The sequence below is a fragment of the Papaver somniferum genome, chromosome 8, assembly GCF_003573695.1.
Source record: "Papaver somniferum cultivar HN1 chromosome 8, ASM357369v1, whole genome shotgun sequence".
Lineage (NCBI taxonomy): Eukaryota > Viridiplantae > Streptophyta > Magnoliopsida > Ranunculales > Papaveraceae > Papaver > Papaver somniferum.
The window spans coordinates 23,621,498-23,629,302 of record NC_039365.1 but is presented as its reverse complement, the minus strand read 5'-3'; positions in this window follow the sequence as shown (position 1 = coordinate 23,629,302).

Below are 7,805 nucleotides of genomic sequence, written 5' to 3'. Positions count from 1 at the left end.
CTTTTCGATTCACAAACAAGTTTATGAACTTACCTCCTTAGAACAAATGTAAAACACTGTTCCTTAGGATGAAAACCTCACCTTATACCCATACATAATCATAGTAGCATTCAAATGATTATGGTGATGTCTTATCTACAAAGTTTAATGGTTAAGCAATAAACCTCGTATTTTATTCCTTAATACTATGTCTATCTAGAGTTCAAATATGCTTTGTAGTTCTGTTTTCAATATGCACGACTTGAAAGATAGTTAGGGAATGAAACAGTTCAAGTCAAATATCACTAACCTCAATTGGAAGGATGATTGTTGTCGTTGTAGCTCCTTGCTTCTTCACATCTTCAAATATTTGCAATACTTGTAATGTCTCATTATCCCAATACTTTCAAGCTAACCTATACGAAGTTGACTCTAGTACATAATCAAGCGACTCTTAACATGAGTTTTGATTTACTAAAATATGACAACCAAACTTGACATGCCAACGCTTGGTGGGTTCAACCGGGCAATGCTATAACACCTCTCCTTTAGCCAATTATAGCGTCCAGATCCATTGCTTGGTGATATTCTGAAGGTGCAATTTTTTTTAAATCACAATGGCTTGTTGACGCACACAGATGGGTCCCTTAGTGACGATTCTGCAGAGATGCGTCAAGTCTTGCCTTGTTGATATGGATTCACGAACGTCTCAGAAGCATGTTATAGTATGGATCTACATGATTGTTGCTAGTTAAGTGGTAGCGCACACTCATGTACATAGAATGGTAGTAGTAGTAGTAGTAGTGGTCTCTCTGGATCCTTATGAATGACAGAGTTTTCTCACTTGATACTTGGTTTCTTTCTTTGAATAAGGATTTCGTCATCGCGCCGAATGTTGATCCTGAATGTAATGACGTTAGAATTATCAGGAGTGATGTATTGCTCCATCTGGTGTTGAGAGGAACAAGTATTTACTTCTGAGTGGTAGCCACATCGATTTGTGTTTCATCAAGGGTCTCTTCATCATACCTTAGAGACTTGGTGATGTTTAGCCATGTATGGCGCCTCCAATAGCACAACCTGAAAGAGAAGTTTTTGTGTTTTTGGCGAAAGAATTTCGAACTATGTTATTCCACTGATAGTATTATCGGAATTGATATTGGTTGCTGGACCTGAATTGAGTTTAATTGCTGAACTAGATCGAAGATCCACCTTTTGTTTTCAGACGGTTGAAGAATTGAATTTGTAGCCGAGAGGTTGATCTCCGGCAGTGGTCGCCAATTGTTAATACCCAAAAATTACTCCTAGGTAAAACAATTTACTTTCGAATTCCTTTCTTAAGGTTGGAAAATAAAAATCGTACAAAACGAGCCTAAACCAAGAAATTGTTCGTTTACATTTTGCTACGGTTATAAAGAGAGAAGATGGGTTGATCTTAAGGGAGAGAAACCAAAAAAAGTTGAGGAAACCAATGGTGATTGAATTGTTGAGTGTGAGGTTGTCGAACTATGAAAGAAGCAGAGCTTGAGAATCATAAGCTTGTTATGTTCTTCTGAATAGACAAAGGCGTCTATTTATAGTTGTAGGGAACACTCATTGTTTCCTCATAAGTAGTGGAGGTCGTGAAGAGATGTAGAGATAGATGTCAGAGCACTGCTCGGTCAAACTCGCAAGCGTTGCTATCTCAAGCTTGTTTGTCAAGTTTAGTTGCCAAAACTATAAGTCTTGATTTTTAATCTACTTATAGCTAAGTCTAGGATTAGGATATAAAGTGTAGTTGAGCATTAGACTTCACGACGTTCATCGATTGAAGACGATGAACTACTAAGGGGAGCTTGTGGGACTTCATCAACAAAAGGTATGTGGAGACTTGAACTCATCTATCACTCAAAAGTCTATCTACTATATCTCCTATTTTATACAAAATTCGTATAGCTATATAGACTTCGATTATACACATTTGATATTTCGAGTTGAGTTTAACTCGCTTACATATTTCTTGAAATATGTGTTGCCAAGCTTTTGCTTTAACCAAGTTAATCTTATATACTTGACGAAAGCCAAAATATGATCATGTGAAAATCGCCTTGTAACATCTTACATGATTTGTGTGAGACAGTCATTTGATGTAGACTCGGAATGTTTCGTATTGATCATTCGATCACTTGGAAATTCCTTTGAATCTAATAGTTTGTGTGAGACAGCTATTGTCGTCTTCTAAGAATGTTGAAATGATTGAAATGGAAGTTTAGAACGATTAACCATGATTGGATATAAACACAGTATGCGTACTTGCATATGTGTAGTCCAAGACCGGCAATCTAGTATGCATACCGTATGCGTACTGGTTGGTCAGTTGAAGTCTGAGAGCTATAGTATGCATACCCATATGCATACTGGAGAAGTCAGTTGAAGTCCGGGAACTTTAGTATGCGTACCCGTACAAGAACTATATTCAACTGAGTTCGGATGTGAACGACAGTATACGTATCCGTTTGCATACTGGCGAACACAGTCCAAGTCCGACTGTTTAGGTATGCGTACCCGTTTGCATATTTGAGTGGGTTATGTTCTAAAATAGATTTGTTCATGAACTAATGCATTTATATATATTAAGGAATGCAATCTTTTGCAAACCGTGGCTATAATGTTCATGAATTGATTCGAGTGAATCAAAATTGATTTTGCTTCAATTGTGTTGTGTATAATTCTACGAGAATATAAACAATTCAACAACTCTAGAACTAGTTTCATTTGAGTCATTTGAACTAGTTATGGTTAATATGAATATGGTTGATATGAAAGCGTTCATATGGATAACTTTGGTTAACTATTGTTTATCCAACAAGGTGTACATGTTTAGGTACGGTTATTCATATCTAGAACAAGTCACCTTTCATTTGTGTGTAACAAGCAAAGTTCGATCTAACGGTTTAAAGATATTAGCTTGAGTCTAATTATGTTTTCATCTAATGGTGAATATTGAATGCTTTGTTACCAAGGTAGCATTGATTGCAAACGCTGATTTGAAGATTATATAAGGGAAAACTCTAGCAACTGGGAAACCGAATCCCCATACCTCTTATGTGATACTAGTTGCAACTAGAGTCGATTCTCCTTTAACCTTAGGTTTTTTCCAAAACCCAGTAGCTTAACGACTTGAAGACTCCATGGGGATTATGAAGCCAGGCCCAACTATCTTCCATGTAGTTGCGTGTTCCTATCTTGCTATTTTCTATCGTATTGAGTACTATCTTCTCTAAGATTTTCTCGAGATTTAATTCCTGATAGACAAGATAAAAAGTAGTCGCAAATTCGTCTCATCGGTTGTGATTCCACAATATCTTCTTTCGCTACCATACAATTAAGATTATTGTGAGGTGATCGATATTTCTAGGCTGTTCTTCGAGAATATAAGTCTGGTATATCAATTGGTTCCTGTTCACCTTGATTTATCAAAAGATGGAAAAAAAACTCATAGGTATATCTTTGGGAGACAGATTTATCTATTCAATAGACTTTTTTGTGTGAGACAGATTGGTTTATTAAGTCTTCGACTTTGGTTCGTAACAACTCTTATCTGTGGGTGAGATCATCGAAGGGAATCAAGTGCGCATAATCCCTGCGTGGTTCTAGAGGGGTAAGGAACGCGACTGTAGCTTGATTAGTATGAATTTGGTTAGGGCTCAACTACATTCCATTCTGAAGTTAACTTGGAGTAGGCTAGTGTCTGTAGCGGCTTAATACAATGTGGTGTTCAAATATGGACTAGGTCCCGGGGTTTTTCTATATTTGCGGTTTCCTCGTTAACACAGTTTTCTGGTGTATGTGTTATTTCTTTTCCGCATTATATTTTCTATATATTTGAAATATCACCGGTTTTGCGTAAGTTCAATCAATTGTGAATCCAACCTTTGGTTATTGATTATATTGATTGACACTTGGATATTGGTTTTTGATACCGTCCAAGTTATTTATTATATTCAATCGGGCTCGCAAGTTCCTATTTGTTTGATTGCAGATTGAATTGAGAAATTGAGATATAACTCTTGGATATACTTTTCTTAAGATTGAGTATGTCTGTCTAGTTGATTCTCTTTAAAGTATATTGGAGTTAGTCCATACAGATTTCTAAGAGAAATATTGGGTGTGGTTATTAGACCCCGCTTTTTCAATTGATATCTGAGTAGGAAAACAAGTTCCAGACCTTAAAAGTCTGTGTTTGTTGCGATATGACTCTATGGACAGAAATGTTATCTCTATAAACATACCGCCAGTCTTCGATGGCTCGAATTACTTATGGTGGAAAATTGTTATGCGTGCCTTTCTTGAAGGGCGTGATTTTCAATCATGGGTTTATGTTGTTAATGGCTATAGTCCTCCAGTTGTTACAGAAGGCAATGTAACTACTCCAAAGGATATCGGTGATTATGATGCTGTCGAGATTTATGCCGCAAAGCAAAATTCTGACTGATTGAATGCAAACATCCATGTCATTACCCTAGATCTTCAGCACCATGTGATTACGTGCACTCGGTCTAAGGATGCGTGGGATATCTTAGAAACTTTATTTGAAGGGAATACCTGTGAAAAAAGAGCTAGGCTTCAAAACCTAATTTGTGATTGGGAAAACCTTCGTATTGGGAAAACCCGCTACACAGCTGGTCATAATATACCTGCAAACTTACAACATACTCGCTCCACAACTGGTCATAAATTGCAAAAAAAAAAAAATCCCGAAAAAGAAAAGGAAAAAGTTAACCACTCCCCCACACTTAAACAATACATTGTCCTCAATGTAATTGAGTCATCCAATGTAAAATTTATGATGGGAAATTCATAATATGCTAAAATAAACAAATAAAAATAAAATAAGAAAATAGAATTACCTACTGGAATATACATAAAGGATCCCCATACACTAATAACCTGAAAATTTGGGGATCAACCCAAAATACAACATTTACAAATGACAGCTTCGCACTTATGTCATGAAAACGTGAAGACGCAGAAACTATCAAATACAAGGGATAACCCACAAACCTAGTTTTTACTATAGATGGAAGTGCATAAAGAACAAAATATGGGGATTCTATTGAGACTGGGGAATTATCAATCGGCTTATGCACAATATCATTAATAGGAAAGTCCTCTGGATGCTTAGATGCAAAGTAATCCAAAAAAATTTTAGAAGCACACAATTCTAACCCTAAATTAGGTAACTTTTGGAAATCTAAGGGTTTAGAAACAACCGCTAAGTCGGGTCAATGATCTTGTGAGATAGATTCATCCACGGAATTAGGCAAATCATCCACACAATCATCCACAGCGTCATTTATATGTTCTCTCTGGAATAGAGAGTCAGTACAATATTCATCATCATCAGCAAATAATTTTTGGCATTCAAGAACTCTCAATCTTTGTTCCAAACTAGGCGGTGTGTGTTTGTAATACTTCTCATATATCATTAAAGGCGATTCTTCTTTACCACATGTGGAGCAAAAACTCCATACCGTTGCCTATGCATATACTCCCCAAGCATCATATCAGAAGATTTCTCCTGAGAATGTGAATTTTTACGCTTATATTCTACAAGTGTCATCTTAGATGACGTCTCGTACAAAGAATTCACCATCCTCAAAAAGGCTCCTGAAATAAAATTCTAAAACACAAAAAAATCAAAAGAAAAAGAAATCCTAAAACAAAATAAAAATATTGTACAAAAATAAAATAAACACCTAATTATTTACAAAATCAAAAATACTAATTAATATATTCCACAATCGCTCCCCGGCAGTGGCGCCAAAAATTGATGTGTTGTAGAAAGTGGTAGTAAAGTGATTCGATTCTCGAACTTGTGAAGGATTTTTTTAGATTTAAATTAAAAAATTAAATAGAAAAATCACTAATAATTATAGAAAACACTTACAAAGTTGATATCAATATTAAAAGAACACTGAGGATAAGATTCCATTATTTTCCAAGTTCAAAGTGATTTAACCCAGTATTTATATTCATGCAATTTGTTCATTCAATTTGATTCTAAACTATTGCAACAAGTAGATTCTCAAAATAACAAGTGTAAATCCGAAGCATACAACATCAAAAACCTAGGTCCAAGCATGCTCTATCAAAAGAAATAACAATTGCTTAACAAAAATCATTCAAACAATTTTCAATCAAGGCAAACAATCATAAAATAATTACATATAAATAGATAAAATAGAATATACCACTTTTTTTTTGGAAAAATAGCTTCCTCTATCGCCTCAACAATGGGGTTTAGCTCCTCATATTAACCACTTGCTCAAAATACATGTTTGTTGCTCAATAGTTGATTAAAAAGAAGAGAAGGTATAAAAACAGCGTGTTTGTAACAGATATAATTGTGACAGAACCACTGTTACAAAGTACCCATACACAAAACTGTTGCTAACTCTGAATAATTGTTATAGAAATTGTGACAAACAGATTGGATTTGAAAGAAAAGGCCATGGATTCTGCGACTGTCTCTTACTACTGTTCGGTGTTCTTCTTCTACCTCTCGCCTGTGTTCTCCGCAACTGATTGTTTTCTCTCTGTAGTGCTCCTAAACCTCCCCAAAGTGAACGTAACCTTTTCTGAAAATCCCAAAAGCTCTTATATAGCCAACAGACCTGATAACTCTCGGTGAAATCTCCGATTTATCCTCTCTTCCCCTTTTCAGCAAGTTACGGTAATGTCTTTCTTTAACCTCCTCTGCACACGTCTTCTGAGTTAAATCTACGTCCCAGAATCTCTCAAGGATATTATGGAATCGAGAAGCTACCATTCTTCCCTTATCTCTAACCAGTAGTTTACATATTTTCAACCAAAATCCCGTGATACTCTCCAAGCCTCTGTTTCCTTAAAATCGAAGATATGAACCTATTTTCTCGAATCTAAAGATGGTACCAACCCTGTTTTGACGAATCAAGTGAATCCCAACCCATCTTCATGTCAGAACTCCGACTAAAACTGTCCCTGGTCGTCAACAGAACTCGATAACTTTCCACCTCCTTTGTTTGCTTCTCCCGACCTATCTAGCCGAATTGGTTGGGTCCAATCAATCACCGCGACCCTGTTATGCTATCACAGGTCCAGTCCAACGAAAATAATCCATTGAATCTCCTTAGAAATCGCTCAAAACTCGAACTCCAAATCTGCTTCGCTGCTGCCATTGTTTACCGCCAAAAACTCATTTGAATCATGAAGAAGAATAGGAGCCTTCTATCCAGAATAGGGGTGCCTTTAGCAGCTGACTTGGGGGGGGGGGTGCCCATGTAGGGTGTCCCTTATCCAAAACGTGAGTGCCAATAACAATTTCTCCAGGTGCTTTAGACAACTTTTTGAGCCGATTTTTCCAAAACTGTTTATTGGCCAAAGATACCTACACACACATAAAACACCATAGTAAGTACGAAAATGACCCCTAACAATATATAGTATCGAGACAAATATGACACAAAAATGTGTCCATCAATGCCTTTTTTGAAGGGCGTGATTTTCAATCATGGTTTTATGTTGTTAATGGCTATAATCCTCCAGTTTTTACAGAAGGCAATGTAACTGCTCCAAAGGATATCGGTGATTATGATGTTGTCGAGATTCTTGTTGCAAAGCAAAATTTTGACTGATTGAATGCAAACATCCATGTCATTACCCCAGATCTTCAGCACCATGTGACTACGTGCACTCGGTCTAAAGATGCGTGTGATATCTTAGAAACTTTATTTGAAGGGAATACCTGTGAAAAATGAGCTAGGCTTCAAAACCTAAATTCTGATTAGGAAAACCTTCGTATGGCA